The sequence below is a fragment of the Bos mutus genome, chromosome 1, assembly GCF_027580195.1.
Source record: "Bos mutus isolate GX-2022 chromosome 1, NWIPB_WYAK_1.1, whole genome shotgun sequence".
Lineage (NCBI taxonomy): Eukaryota > Metazoa > Chordata > Mammalia > Artiodactyla > Bovidae > Bos > Bos mutus.
In genome coordinates, this window is record NC_091617.1 from 20,657,858 (window position 1) to 20,673,852 (window position 15,995).

Below are 15,995 nucleotides of genomic sequence, written 5' to 3' on the forward strand. Positions count from 1 at the left end.
TTTCAAAAATTTAGGAGGATCTTAACTATTAATCTTGAGTTTGAAGGACATGTTTTGTCTAGTAGCAATGTTTTAGTTTTTTTATTTAATTTTTTGTTAGTATTTTTTGCTTTGGTTTGGTTTTTTATTTTCATTTTTTTGCTGTTTTGAGAAATTCTTATAGATTAGTGTATACAAAATTTTGTGTTTGTGTATTTTCCTGGGAAAACGTTTCATAGAGATGTTTCTTAGAGATGTTTTTACCCCCCAAAAGGAAGAAACCATGGTCTTAGGTACTTCATTCATTCAACTGACATTTATTAAGACCATAATATTTTCTTCAAACTGTACTTTCAAAATGTGGTGCTGGAGAAGACTCTTGAGAATCCTTCAGACAGAAAGGAGATCAAACCAGTCAATCCTGAGAGGAAAGCAATCCTGAATATTCATTGGAAGGGCTGACGCTGAAGGTGAATCTCCAGTGCTTTGGCCACCTGATGCAAAGAGTCGGCTCACTGGAAAGGCCCTAATACTGGGAAAGATTGAAGGCAAAAGGAGAAAGGGGCAACAGAGGATGAGATGGTTGGATGGCATTACTGACTCAGTGGACATGAGTTTAAGCAAACTTTGGGAGATAGTGAAGGACAAGGAACCCTGCATGCTGTAGTTCACAGAGTTGCAAAGTACAGGACATGACTTAGCAATTGAACAACAACACAACAATACTAAAGAACAGAGATGAGTAAGTTCCTGCTGAACTCCTCCTGAAAGTGTTTCTGGAGTCAAAGAGACACTAATGTGGACTACCGTGGTCCGGTGCAGCAAATTCTCTACTAAAAGTAGCTGAGTGCTCTTCAAGCACAGAGGAGGGGGAAACTGTGTATAGAGAAAGTTAGGAAAGAGTTCGTCTAAGTTGGGGCGTGATGCCTAGGTCTTGAAGCCTGAGGAGAAGATGAGCTCCTGTTGAGCTCCTGTTGCTCCATCTCCTGGCTCTTTCATGGATCAACTACATGCAGCTCTTTGGGGTTTAGAGCCCAGTGATTCTAGTCTCTAAACAGCACTTTCATGAAATGTAACCCAAGCTATAACTGGATCCAGAGATTCTACTAACTTTTCTCTCTCAAAGTCTTTCTCACCTCTCAGTTATTTCTGAGTTTCCCATGATACCCTTCTGCATGCTTTTTGAAACTACTCTGCCTGGGTATTCCTCTCAGGTCTGCTCATTGTGTCTTTTTGCTTTTGCTCTGCTCCTAGTGACCCTCAGAAAGTCTCTGTTCAGTTGGGCACCCTGGGATGCCAGTGACCTCTGGTGCTTCCTCTGCTCAGCACCCAGGGGTCCAGGTCCTTGTACATCTCCTTGCCTTTTCATAGGACCTGACAAGGCCACCTGTGGTGGCCAAGAGATGCCATACTCCCCACAAGATGGTTGTTCCCAAAGCCGTCACTTCTCTGTTTTGCTGATGTTCTTGCTCCTACTGTTGCTGGCACTGGAAGGGACCAGTTCCAGGATTATTAGATTCCAATCTGCTTCTCCACAACCAGATGGCTTAGAGATTATTGGTACTCCTTCATGTCTGTGTTGTCATTTCTGGATGCGCATTCCCAGCTCTGTGGCCTACTTTTAACTGCTCACACCTGCAGCTTTTCCGGAGGATTGTTCTTTGGCTACTGAAGCAGAGCAGAAAGGATCAGGAATTTGCAAATCCTCATTTCTACCACCTTCACCCAGCAGGCAGCCAATGACTGACTGCTATTACAAGTGGACTAAATTCCAGCTCCCTCACCTCAAGGAAAGGTAATGTGTGAAGCACAGTCTACATTCCAGAGTTACCCATAGGAGCCAGCCCAGGCTAGGATCTCACCTGAAACCATAGCCTTTGTTGACTTTCCCCCCTCACATATCCTACCTTTCTGTGCCCTTTCCAGTTTCCTGTTAATAAACCACTTTCACGCAGATCCTATCACATAAGAATTTGTGTTGTGGAAACCCAACCTAGAAAGCCAGGTCTATCCCATTCCTGGAATTCCTCAAGCCTGAGAAAGTAAGACAGTTCTTCAATCCTCAGTTCAAAGATGTATCTTATGCTTACTCCATATTGAAGACTTCCCTGGAATGTTTGGCAATGATCACTTTTATTTCCTTTCAGGGGGGAAATAAATAGCTGATTCTCTCAAGGTATGGCCTTGTCTCAGGGCAGCAGGACCAGCTCAAAATAGCCAGATATTAATATTTTTCAAAATCTGGATTATACAACCACACCCATGATCAGAGTTTTTTGTTTTTGCTTTTTGAAGTTTGAGTGAGGATGGAGAGTAGAAGCTAATAATACACAAATACGGCAGAGGAAAGATTATGGTAAAAATTCCAATGTAGCTGGAAGGCAGAATATGAAGCCATGAATAGAAGATGAAAGTTCAGATACTAAGTGCTTTACACCCCACTAAAGAGTTTGATCTTTATTGTATAGATACCAGGGATATTTAGATGAACTGAGATATAAAGAGGTATATTTTTTTAAGATAAAGGTCATAATGGACTGAAGGATAAGAAATAGGGAGAATCTTGGACATAGAAGTTGAGAAGTCACAGGGAAATACAGCTTGGGATGTAAGATAAAACTGTGGGTAAAGATCATCTAGGGTCTCCATAAAAAAAAAAAAAAAAAAATAATAAGGGGAATAGCCATGAGAAAACAAACCCTAAAATGCAATGCGTGCGCCAAATGGAAGGGGAAAAGACAGGACATGGATAAAAACCAGCAGACATTAATGCCCTAGAATCCACAGGAAACATAATATAGAGCATCAAATTTTATAGAAAAATCAAGTAATGTGAAAGCAAAATAGGATTTGGCAATGAGAATGTCATTCGTGGCTAACAGGAAAACAATCTCATTGAGATGGGGTAACAAGAGAGGACGCCAGATTGTAATAACTAAGACTGCATGAAATTTGGAAAAGTAGACTCTGTAAGTGTGGTCTTATCCTTCACACCACCGTTTTCCCCAGAAAACTCATCACATGTTGAAAAAAGAATTTGGAAGGAGTTTGAAGAGGATGCAGAAATAAGATAAAATATTTCTGAGTGTGAGGGAGACTTGGAAATATCAATAAACTCTGGAGGAGGAATGAAGAGGAAAAAAATAAATGAAGAATACCTACAAAAAGAAGGATCAAATGATGATCAAGATCCTAGATATGGGGAAGAATGTCTTAAAGAGAAGGCCAGGGGATACTGTCCTCTGAGACAGGAGGGAAGATGAATAAGGATGGATCTACAGCTAGAGGTCAGGTGTCATGGAGACAGGTGAGCAGTTCATAAGAGCCATTCTTTTGTTTGAAAAATCAAGCACAGTCATCTGCCAGGGTTTAGAGAGATGGAAGTGAAACAAGCACTTATGGAGAGGAATATAAAGCAAGAAATATTTTTTTTAAATGCATAATTACACATTAGACAAAGACTTACCAAGGGTATTGAGGGTCCAGTTGATTAAAGTATGGTGATATTGTTCAGTCCCATTGTAGAATCTTAATGTTCAGGACCAAGGATTAACAGTAAAAATAAAAGATAGTTATAAAGAAAATGAATGGGTAGATTCATCTTTGGTTGTATATTACCATAGTAGGGGCTGGGAGTGGGTAATGCCTCAGTTCAGTTCAGTCGCTCAGTCATGTCCAACTCTTTGTGAACCCCATGGATTGGAGCATCCCAGGCTTCCCTGTCCATTACCAACTCCCGGAGCTTACTCAAACTCATGTCCATTGAGCTGGTGATGCCATCCAACAATTTCATCCTTGTCCCCTTCCCCTCCTGTATAAAGAGAGACAGAATACAAAAGAAATTGAGGGTGCTGGTGAAAGTACATTTAAGTAATTAAATTATGATGTCTAGGTTTCATCTAGGTTTCATTGAAAAGGAATTGATATCAAAAGGAAATGGTCAGATTTGGAACATTTCAAGCAATAGATGTATACAGATAATTCCAGAAAGCAGTCCATCACAAAATGTAAGGACAGTAAAGAGATGCCCAAGGAAGGCAGAAAATGTGAGCTAGGGAATGGAGGTGAAGAGCAGTGGATATTGAAAGCCCAGCACCACTAATGTTACATGCAAATAGAGAAGGTAGCTAAGTCCAAGGTATCTTTGGAAAAGGTTGATAGAAAGTCTTATATCTACTACTGTGGGAAAGAATCCATTAGAAGATATGGAGTAGCCCTCATAGTCAACAAAAGTCCAAAATGCGGTACTTGGGTGCAATCTCAAAAATGACAGAATGATCTCTGTTCATTTCCAAGACAAACCATTCAATACCACAGTAATCCAAATCTGTGCTCCAACCACTAATGCTGAAGAAGCTGAAGTTTAATTGTTCTATGAAGACCTACAAGACCTCCTAGAACTAACACCAGAAAACCGATAGCCTTTTCAACATAGGGGACTGTAGTGCAAAAGTAGGAAGTCAAGAGATACCTAGAGAAACAAGCAGGCAAGTTTGGCCTTGGAGCACAAAATGAAGCAGGGCAAATGCTAACGGAGTTTTTCCAAGAGAACACACCGGTCATAGCAAACACACTCTTTCAGCAACATAAAGATGACTCTACACATGGATATCACCAGATGGTTGATACCGAAATCAGATTGATTATATTCTTTGTAGCCAAAGATAGAGAAGCTCTATACAGTCAGCAAAATCAAGACCAGGAGCTTACTGTGGCTTAGATCATGAACTTCTTATTGCAAAATTCAGACTTAAACTGAAGAAAGTAGCAAAAACCACTAGACCATTCAGGTATGACCTAAGTCAAATCCCGCAGTAACAAATAGATTCAAGGGATTAGATCTGATAGACAGAGTGCCTGAAGAACTATGCATAGAGGTTGACAACACTGTAAAGGAAGCAGTGATCAAAACCATCCCCAAGAAAAAGAATGCAAAAAGGAAAATGATTGCCTGAGAAGGCCTTACAAATAACTGAGAAAAGAAGAAAAACAGAAGGCAAAGGAGAAAAGGGAAGATATATCCATCTAAATGTAGAGTTCCAAAGAACAGCAAGGAGAGATAAGAAAACCTTCTTAAGTGATCAATACAAAGACATAGAGGAAAACAATAGAATGGGAAAGACTAGAAATTGCTTCAAGAAAATTAGAGATACCAAGGGAACATTTCATGCAAAGATGGGCACAATAAAGGACAGAAATGATATGGACCTAACAGAAGCAGAAGATATTAAGAAGAGGTGGCAAGAATACACAGAACTATACAAAAAATATCTTCATGACCCAGATAGCCACAATGGTTTAATCATTCACCTGGAGCCAGACATCCTCGAATGCAAAGTCAAGTGGGCCTTGGGAAGCATCACAATGAACAAAGCTAGTCATCACTAAGGATAAAGCTAGTGGAGGTGATGGAATTCTAGTGGAGCTATTTCAAATCCTAAAAGGTGATGCTGTGAAAGTGCTGCACTCAATCTGCTAGCAAATTTGGAAAACTCAGCAGTGGCCACAGGACTGGAAAAGGTCAGTTTTCATTCCAATCCCAAAGAAAGGGAATGCCAAAAAATGTTCAAACTACCACACAATTGCACTCATCTTACACACTAACAAAGTAATGCCCCAAATTCTCCAAGCCAGGCTTCAACAGTACATGAACCAAGAACTTGCAGGTATACAAGCTGGATTTAGAAAAGGCAGAGGAACCAGAGATCAAATTGCCAACATCCTTAGATTATAGAAAAGGCAAGAGAGTTCTAGAAAAACATTTTACTTCTGCTTCGTTGACTACTCCAAAGCCTTTGACTGTAGATCACAACAAACAGTGGAAAATTCTTAAAGAGACAGGAATACCAGACCATGTTATCTGCCTCCTGAGAAACCTGTATGCAGGTCAAGAAGCAACAGTTAGAACAGGACATGGAGCAATGGACTGGTTCCAAATTGAGAAAGGAGTACGTCAAGGCTGTATACTGTCAACCTGCTTATTTAACTTATTTTTCTTATTATTAATTTATTTTTTTATTGAAGGATAGTTGCTTTACAGAATTTTATTGTTATCTGTCAAAACTCAACATGAATCAGCCATAGGTACAGAGTACATCATGTGAAATGCCAGGCTGGATAAAGCACAGGCTGGAATCAAGAATGCCGGGAGAAATATCAATAACCTCAGATATGCAGATGACACTATCCTTATGGCAGAAAGTGAAGAGGAAATAAAGCTTTTCTAGATGAAAATGAAAGAGGAGAGTGAAAACTCTGGCTTAAAACTCAACATTCAAAAAGTGAAGATCATGGGATCTGGTCCCATCACTTCATGGCAAATAGATGGGGAAACAATGGAAACAGTGTCAGACTTTATTTTCTTGGGCTCCAAAATCACTGCAGATGGTGACTGCAGCCACGAAATTAAAAGATGCTTGCTCCTTGGAAGAAAAGCTATGACAAACAGCATATTAAAAAGCAGAGACATTACTTTGCCAACAAAGGTCTGTTTAGTCAAAACTACAGTTTTTCCAGTAGTCATGTATGGATGTGAGAGTTGGACCCTAAAGAAATCTGAGTGCTGAAGAATTGATGCTTTTGAACTGTCATGTTAGAGAAGACTCTTGAGAGTCCTCTGGACTGCAAGATCAAATCAATCCATCCTAAAGTAGATCAGTCCTGAATATTCATTGGAAGGACTGATGCTGAAGCTGAAGCTCCAATACTTTGGCCACTTGATGCGAATAACTGACTCATTGGAAAAGACCCAGATGCTGGGAAAGGTTGAAGGTGGGAGGTGAAGGGGTCAACAGAGGATGAGATGTTTGGATGGCATCAGCAGCTCAATGGACATGAGTTAGAGCAAGCTCCAGGAGTTGGTGATGGACAAGGAAGCCTGGCATACTGCAGTCCATGGGGTTGCCAAGATTGGACACGACTGAATGACCGAACTGACTGAGACATAGAGAATGATTGTGAGAAGCAGCAAAGCTGAGACTCACAGTCCTCAGCTCTTGTCCTGAAAACTAGAACAACAATATCCCAACAAAATGGAAAACAAAAGCAAGGAAACAGGTCTAAGTTGAGAGGGAGATGAATGTGTTAGATGTGATGAAATATTCAAGTGGAAATTTCCTCCAGATAACTGGAAATAGACATTTTAAAATACAAATCGAAATGGTATTGGTGTCACACCCTGAGTGTTCTGCTTCAGATTTCAACAACCTCTGATGTTATATGTTGACCTGATATCACCAAAACAAATCTTCCCAAATCACCTAGTTTTCCCTGATAATTCCCAACTCAGTCTATGCTGTCATCATCCAGAATTGTTAAAAGCTAGCATCTAGACATAGAGAATTTAACCCAATAAACTAAACCACATATGGAGTTCAGGATAGTTATTCTTACAAATGAATTTAATCTCTAAATTGATATATAGCAGCATTATGCTTTTGAAGCTAGACAGTGATTGACAAACTTTGGGGTGGGGGTGGGATAAGCCTACGAAGTAAAAGAGCACTTCATCATGCTTGGGAAATTCATCAAACACTGGCTTGAGTCACAGTTCTGCTCTGCCTGGGGAGTTGGGAGGATGCTGTCTGTGTACAAGTACATCATATCTAACCATTAGGATACTTAAAACTCTCAGCAATGAAAATGACTCTAGACAAAATATGTATTCTAAGGGGCTGATAGAGTTAATCCTCTTTTAGAAATCTAGATATTATTTTTTTCTTCATGTTCATCATATTGCAAAATAATTTATTCATCATAAGGTCATATGTATTAGTAATTTATGGCTTACACATATTTTCTCTGGGGCTCTTTTCTTATCCATAGTGCTGTGTAAATTGTCTTTATTAGGCCAAGTCCATGAGACCTCACTGCTAATTCTGAGGTTAATGCAAAAACCATAGAAATTTACCTCTTAATCCTACTAACCGATATTTCCTTCTTTCTTTCTCAAGTTTTATTTTCTTTTTCTACATAAGTATCACAATCTTTGGCCACCTGATGTAAACAGCCAACTCATTGGAAAAGACTCTGATGCTGGCAAAGATTGAGGGCAGGAGGAGAAGGGGGCGAAAGAGGATGGGATGGTTGGATAGCATCACTGACTCAATGAACGTGAGTTTGAGCAAACTCTGGGAAATAGTTGGGTACAGGGAAGCGTGGTGTACTGCAGTCCACGGGCTCTCAAAGAGTCAGACATGACTTAGTGACTGAACAATGACAATCAGAGTCTTGGCACAAGCAAGTTTTATATTTTATATGAGTAAAATCAAACACATTTTTTTTCCAAAATGAGAACAATACATAGTACATTGCTCAATCTTGCATTATTCCTTCCATTCAAAACATGGGTGAAATATCTTATCCCAAAGAACATACAATTAGGCAACTTGGTGGGTGTAAAGTCATTTATCAGCTCCCTCCCCAGGTATATGGAAAAAGAATTCTATCCATATCCCAATAACATCCCTTTTCATCACCAAGGGTGTATCTCATCAATGACAGACCAAGCACAGGTGGTGTTCGCTAAGACTTCGAAACAAAATTCTTTCCCCAGAGTGAACAGCTTCTTACAAGAATATTCGGAGTACAGTGTGTTCCAGGCATGTAGCACCTGTTACCCACTTGTTTAAATGTCTCATGAAGGGGACAGAGAAAAAATAGTTTCTCTCTGTCTCCGGGAACATACATAAATTTAGCATACAGTTCTTTTTTGGCCAAGTACAAGTTTGAATTACCTTAAGAAAGGCCATAGGATATACTTTCTTGAAGATGCTCTTCATGCTACCATTTATTCCATAAAATGACAGAGGAGGTGGTGACCCAGGAGAGAGGAGGAAGGGAATGGAGATAAAAGAAATGAAGAAAGAAAATGGAAGGAAGGCAGCATTGCAAATCCAACACTGAAACGGAGATGAAAAAGAAAACTCGTAAATTTCCTCTTACTACTAATGTTTGCATTATGCCCAAGTAGTTGGTCTCCCATGTCTACTTAATTATGAGAAATGTGAGACCCAGGTCACTGCTTTTTAAATATTGAAAAACCAGTACATTTATGAAGATGTTATTGCCAACTCCTTAGGAAATAGGTTGAGTTTATATTATTTTTCCTACATTTTGAGGTTAGCTCAGTCTAAATAGAGAACTGAATGTTTTTCCTCATGAGACCAAGCAGTCTTAATCTCATTAGCATGATACTTAAATGAAAAGATATTGGTCTAATGTTACTTTATTAATTGTAGCTATTACCATTGTTGAAAAACATAGGAGCATTGGAATGATTTTAGAAACAAAATCATTACTATATTAATTCAAGCTGTACCACGGTCTTAAACAAGCATTATCTACTACAGAATGCAAACACACGTGAGTACAGTTGACCCTTGAATAATAGGGGTTTGAACTGTGCAGTCCACTTATACACAGAGTTTTTGCAATAATCACCGACTACAGGACTTCACGCTCCTGGGTGGTTGAATCGGTAAATGCAGAATTGCGGACATGGAGCACTGACTCTAAAGTTGTAGGCAGACTTCCCACTGCATGGAGGGTCAGTGCCCTAACCCTTTTTTGTTTCAAGGTCAACTGTACTTTCAGAGTACATGTGCACGTGTTGTGCGTGCACACACATCAGTGTGTGGATTCTCGTGGACACATTCACACACCCCACAGTATTCAGACAAACCACCCAACCTCTTCAGCATTTCATTTCTATACTGAAGTGAAGCACCTGTCTTTACCCTCTGGACTACTGTAACTTTTAGACCACTGTTTATTAATAGCCATTCTGTGAATTGTTCTCCAGCCTTCTGAGGCTGTTTTCAGAATTACAAACACACTCATAAGAAGGGAATTCAAGGTCAGCAGTCTGTGTTAAGCAATTCCTATATTTATAAAGTTTCTAGAAATGGATAACTTATCATTCTTCCTCTCCATGCTTGCTGGGCTCAGGACCAGACGCTATTTTCACAAAGTCTTTTTTTAACACAGAGATGAACATCTAACATGCATCTGTGGTTCAACCTCACTCCAAGGGCCTGTGACTCTGGTGATTGGCTAAGGACTAGCCCTTTGGAATCAGTCCCACCCCCCTCTTCCTGCCAGCCTGGCTCACCTCAGGAGCAGGTGCAAAACTAGGAGCAGTATCCAGGCTCGGAAAAACTCTTCAGTGTTGCTGCAGTTCTGTCCAGGGAGTAGAAGAATGTGCAGTGATTAGAAACACATATTTCTGTTGTCATTGTATATGTGTGTGTGTTTTCACATTTTCACATTACAATTTACATTTTTTCTTTTTCTTTTTTTTTTTTTTTTTTTCACCGAACTTGAGTGAGAGCTTGTATTTAGTTTTGGACTCTGATCTGTGTTCTTTAGGCCTACTCAAATATAAAGATTTCATGTCCTTTGTTTTTGTAGGAAAAGTAAGCAATGGTAATTTTGCACAGTGTTGAATATGCAGTTATTGTATGATTATGGATAAACTGAAGATTGAGGCACAGATTTACAAACAAATCCAGAGAAAAATCAACAATTAAAAGAAATCATTAAAAAATGAATGTAGCTATGTACATGTGAAATTTCACACAAAAAAAATGATTCAAGTAAATGCTGGGAATCTCATAAATTTCATTCAGAAATCAATGCCTTGAAATCTCACTAAATATACATAAATTTAAAGTATAACAAATATCTAGGAAAAATGATGAAATGATAATAATGTATAAGCCACACTGCTATATACTGTACAGAGTGGGCAGCCAATAAAGGTTTGTTCCTTTTTCACTCAAATATTTGCAAAATGTTTTGTTGTAATGTTTCAGTAATCTTCAGGAAGAATAGAGAAAGAAGAGTAGAAACCTGTCTGTATACTACTAGAACTACACAGTGGTGAGAGTTTTCTTACTTGCCCCACGCTCAGTTTATCTTGGCAGCCATGTACTCACATGTGGAATATGACATTAGTCTAGGATAATGTGATAACATTTACCAGAAAGAGCAACTTAACATTCTCTGTCCTGACTCAGTACCCACCAGAAAGGTTTAGATCTTTATTTGGTTTCTCCAGTTGATTCTCTAGTAGGACAACATTGCTTTCAGCAGCCACAGTAGATATTCTACTTTACTTCATGATAATGTTGCAAGTGCTAATTAATACACTGTATCCTGTTTAAAAATAAATGTTGGCAATTTTTACAATAATGAGAATCTATACCTCAAAATCTGATCACCAGATTTGTGGTTTTAAGTTGATGGACTCAAGACATTTCCATTTCTTCTCCTCTCAAAACTCAACAACCTAACATCCAGGAGAAAAAAAAAAAAAAAACCAAATACATGAAAACCAACAAATTTGAAGAGCTATTTAAAAAATTAGAATAAATCTGTAATCCCAAGGCACAGTGTTGGAAGACTGCAGTAAACAGAAAAATAACTGAGAACGATGGAAATAGTAAAATCTTAAGGATAGATTTATTGACTCATATGGCCCCTAACAACCCCAGAAAGTCTCAGAAATTGGAATTACTGGGAACACTCTGAAGATATCAGGGTAAGTATTTGAAAAAACCAGCTGAGGAGCAATTAGCCTCACATCCCCAGTTCCCACTCACTGTGAGTACCTTCTGATGACTATTCTACTTCTAACACACCTGCAAGCATGAGCACAGAAGACTGCAAATTACCATACAAAGGAAGATAAATGGAATCAAACTAAAACTTGCTTACTAAACTGTGGACCCTGATCCATTCTTTCCCACCAAATTCTGGCTATCTGGTAGGCATGTTAATTCCCCACAGGAAAATATAAGAGAAAATGTACTGCCTCACAGAAAGCCCCAGTAGGAATCCAAACATTGAGGGGATTCACAACATAGAAACTGGCTGGTCAGTCTGGCAAACACAGGAGGTTCAGCCATGCATAAATGCAACCCACACCCATAGAACTTCCTATTCAAATTTTAGGGCCTTTATCTTACTTAGAAACAAAATCAAAGAACTGAAAGCTTCTAAAATTAAGATGAGAAAATAACCAAAATAGATTTAGGGAGCGAAAAAATGCTTTAATTAATATCCCTGGAGAGTAAGAGAGGTATTGAACCCATGGAACAAAACTAACTGCTTAAAAAGAAACATTCATGGAACAAGAAATAGAAATTAAAGCATAAAAAGATCACTTGAATAAGAGTTCTACAAAAGAGCTGGAAGATCAAAACTGCAAAAAGATAACCAATAAGAGAGAAAAGATGAAAGAAAAACAATTAAGTGAAGAGGCCCAATATCTGACTAATAGGAGTTTCACAGAGAAAACCAGAAAATTCCCTACCTTTGAAAGATGTAAGTCTCCAGATTGAAAAAACCTGCCACCAAGTGCCTAAAGCTATAAATGGAAAAGAAAAAAAAAAAAATAAAAAGGAGACCCTCCAGAGAAAAAAGGGGGGCACATACAAAAGATCAGGAAAAATCACATTTGCTTTCTAAAAGCAACTTAGAGGCCGTGAAGACAGTAGAACAGTGCATTTCAAATTCTATACTATCCATTCTAGTAATTTATATCCAAATACATGATCAACCATATGTAAAAATGAAATAAGGACATTTTAAGAAATTTGTTAAATTTCTAGTTGTTATTCAATCGCTCAGTCATGTCCGACTCTTTGTGACCCCACGGACTGCAGCACGCCAGGCTTCTCTGTCCTTCAGTATCTCCCAGAGCTTGCTCAAAGCCATGTCCATTGATTCAGTGATGCCATTCAACCAGCTCATCCTCTGTCATGCCCTTCTACTCCTGCTCTCAGTCTTTCCCAGCATCAGGGTCTTTCCCAATGAGTCGGCTCCTCACTTCAGGTGACCAAAGTATTGGAGCTTCAGCTTCAGCATCAGTCCTTCCAATGAATATTCAGGACTGATTTCCTTTAGGATTGACTGATTTGATCTCCTTGCTGTCCAAGCGACTCCTTGCTGTCCAAGCGACTCTCAAGAGTCTTCTCCAGCACCACAGTTTGAAAGCATCAATTCTTCAGCACTCAGGTTTCTTTATGATCCAACTCTCAGATTTATACATGACTACTGGAAAAACTATAGCTTTGGTTATACAGATATTTGTCAGCAAAGTGATGTCTCTGCTTTTTAATGTGCTGTCTAGGTTTGTCATAGGTTTTCTTCCAAGGAGCTTTTCTTCTTTTAATTTCATGACTGCAGCCAGTGTCCCCAGTGATTTTGAAGTCCAAGACAATAAAATCAGTTACTGTTTCCATTTCTTCCCCATCTAATTGCCATGAAGTGAGGGGATCAAATGCCATGATCTTTGCTTTTGAATGTTGAGTTTTAAGCCAGCTTTTTCACTCTTTTCTTTCACTTTTATCAAGAAGCTATTTAGTTCTCTTCACTTTCTGCCATAATGGTGGTGTCATCTCCATATCTGAGGTTACTGATGTTTCTCCTGGCAATCTTGATTCCAGTTTGTGCTTCATCCAGCCTGGCATTTTGCATGATATATTCTGTGTATAAGTTAAATAAACAGGGTGACAATAGACAGCCTTGACATACTCTTTTCCCAATTTGAACCAGTTCATTTTTTTATGTCATGTTCTAACTGTTGCTTCCTGACCTACATACAGGTTTCTCAGGAGGCAGGTAAGGTGGTTTGGTATTCCCATCTCTTTAAACATTTTTCACAGTTTATTGTGATCCACACAGTCAAAGGCTTTAGTGTAATCAATGAAGCAGATGTTTTTCTGGAATTCCCTTGCCTTTTCTATGATCCAATGGATGTTGGCAATTTGATCTCTGGTTCCTCTGCCTTTTCTAAATCCAGCTTGTACATCTGGAAGCTCTTGGTTCACATACAGTTGAAGCCTAGCTTGAAGAATTTTGAGCATTACGTTACTAACACCTGAAATGAGCACAACTGGATGGCAGTTTGAACATTCCTTGACATTGTCCTTCTTTGGGATTGGAATAAAAACTGGCCTTTTCCAGTCCTGTGGCCACTGCTGAGTTTTCCAAATTTGCTGACATATTGAGTGCAGCACTTCCACAGCATCATCTTTTAGGATTTGAAATAGCTCAACTGGAATTCCATCACCTCCACTAGCTTTGTTTGTAGTAATGCTTCCTAGGGCCCACTTGACTTCATGCTTTAGGCTGTCTGGCTCTAGGTGAATGACCACATCATCATTATCCGGGTGGTTATTCAGGTCATTGAGACCTTTTTTTTGTACAATTTTTCTGTGTATTCTTGCCACCTCTTCTTAATATGTTCTGCTTCTGTTAGGTCCATACTATTTCTGTCCTTTATTGTGTCCATCTTTGCATGAAATGTTCCCTTGGTACCTCTGATTTTCTTGAAGAGATCTCTAGTCTTTCCCATTCTATTGTTTCCTTCTATTTCTTTGCATTGATCACTTAAGAAGGCTTTCTTATCTCTTTTTGCTATTCTTTGGAATACCCACCTGCAGCAGATGGGTATGTCTTTTTTTTTTCTGCTTTGACTGTTGCTTCTCTTCTTTCAGAAATGCTGTGTCTCAAAATAATTACTTTTTGTCTTGTTTTTCCAGAAGTTACAAGGCATATTTCATCTACAACAAGGGATAAGCCAAGAAGTCTTAGGATGAGGAATGAGAGCTCAAAATCCCAAATGGAGTGCTCAACAATCCAGATGACAGTTGGGCAGAAGCCTTCACACAAAGAAGAGCCAATCCTGAAAACCTCTATTTAGGGATTTTCTAAAGAATACAGAAGAGACACAAAGGATGCTTTCAGGGGAAATAAAGATGAAAAGGAAATTGATACATCAACAACTAGAATTGACTGTATGGGAATTTGAATGGAGCAATATATTACATGGCTATCAGAAGGTGTATAATGACTCAGCCATAATTTTTAGGTAATTAATGAAATAGGAAAAAATGCACTTATTAACTCCAGGGGAAAATACTATTAAAAACCATATAACTAGAGCATTTCACTTGGTTCAACAATGGATAGTATTTACACTAGTCATGATAATGGTAACACTAACTATGGGTTTGTCACCAAACTGTAATAGAGTTGGATAATGGTTAAACTTAAACACACTCAAAATAAGGTAATCTATGTTCTATGTAGCATTTTGGGGGCTTCCCTGGTAGCTCACCTGGTAAAGAGTCTGCCTGCAATGCAGAAGACCCTGGTTCAATTCCTGGGTTGGGGAGTACCCCTGGAGAAGGGATAAGCTACCTACTCCAGTATTCTTGGGTTTTCCTGGTGGCTCAGATGGTAAAGAATCCACCTGCAATGCGGGAGACCTGGGTTTGATCCCTGGGTTGGGAAGATCCCCTGGAGGAGGACATGGAAATCCACTCTAGTACTCTTGCCTGGAGAATCCGCATGGACAGAGGAGCCTGGTGGGCTACAGTCCATGGGATCACAAGGAGTTGGACATGACTGAGTGACTAAGCACAGCACATGTAGTATTTATAAGTAAAGAGCTAAGTACCAGAAGAGCTAAGAGAGATGGCATTTCTTATTTCCAAAGGGGGATCACTGCGGTGAAGGGGCTAGTGGTGGGATGGATTGGGGAGAGGGGCACTGCTATGTCTTTCAGCAATTATTTACTTTTGAAAATATGGAATCAAAATTAAAACTAAATCTTTAAAAAGCTTATGATCCCATTAAAACAAAGTAGGAATAAAGAATGATTTTTAAACACGCAATGCAGTAATTACTCTGAATTCCACCAAAATATGATACCCTGGAAAGTACAGCTTAAAACAGCCCACTAAGGTTCTCCTTTATTTATCTGAAAATTGGCGATGTTGTTATTGCATTTACCATGTCACTGAAGGCTAGGCAGGGAATGAAGCAGAAAATGTCCTTACCCTCATGCAATTCATATCTTTTCTGTACCACATGAGATATAAAATATCAGTTCTAATTCAAAGGAGAGACAGGAAGTTGCTTGAAGGGGAGTCAGGGACTGATGGAACAAATGAGCTTGGATGCAAAATACTTTTAAGATCTAAATAATCCCTTAAGGTTGAACA

The 15,995-nt window shown here is 39.0% G+C and overlaps 1 long non-coding RNA gene across 1 annotated transcript in view; it reads left to right on the top strand.

Moving 5' to 3' along the window:
- Positions 1-15,445, top strand: part of LOC138987571 (uncharacterized) — a 54,428-nt gene extending 38,983 nt beyond the window's left edge. Inside the window, exon 3 of the long non-coding RNA XR_011463917.1 lies at positions 14,529-15,445. This is a non-coding gene — a long non-coding RNA (uncharacterized lncRNA). The remainder of the gene's footprint in view (positions 1-14,528) is intronic.
- Positions 15,446-15,995: the final 550 nt, after the last annotated feature.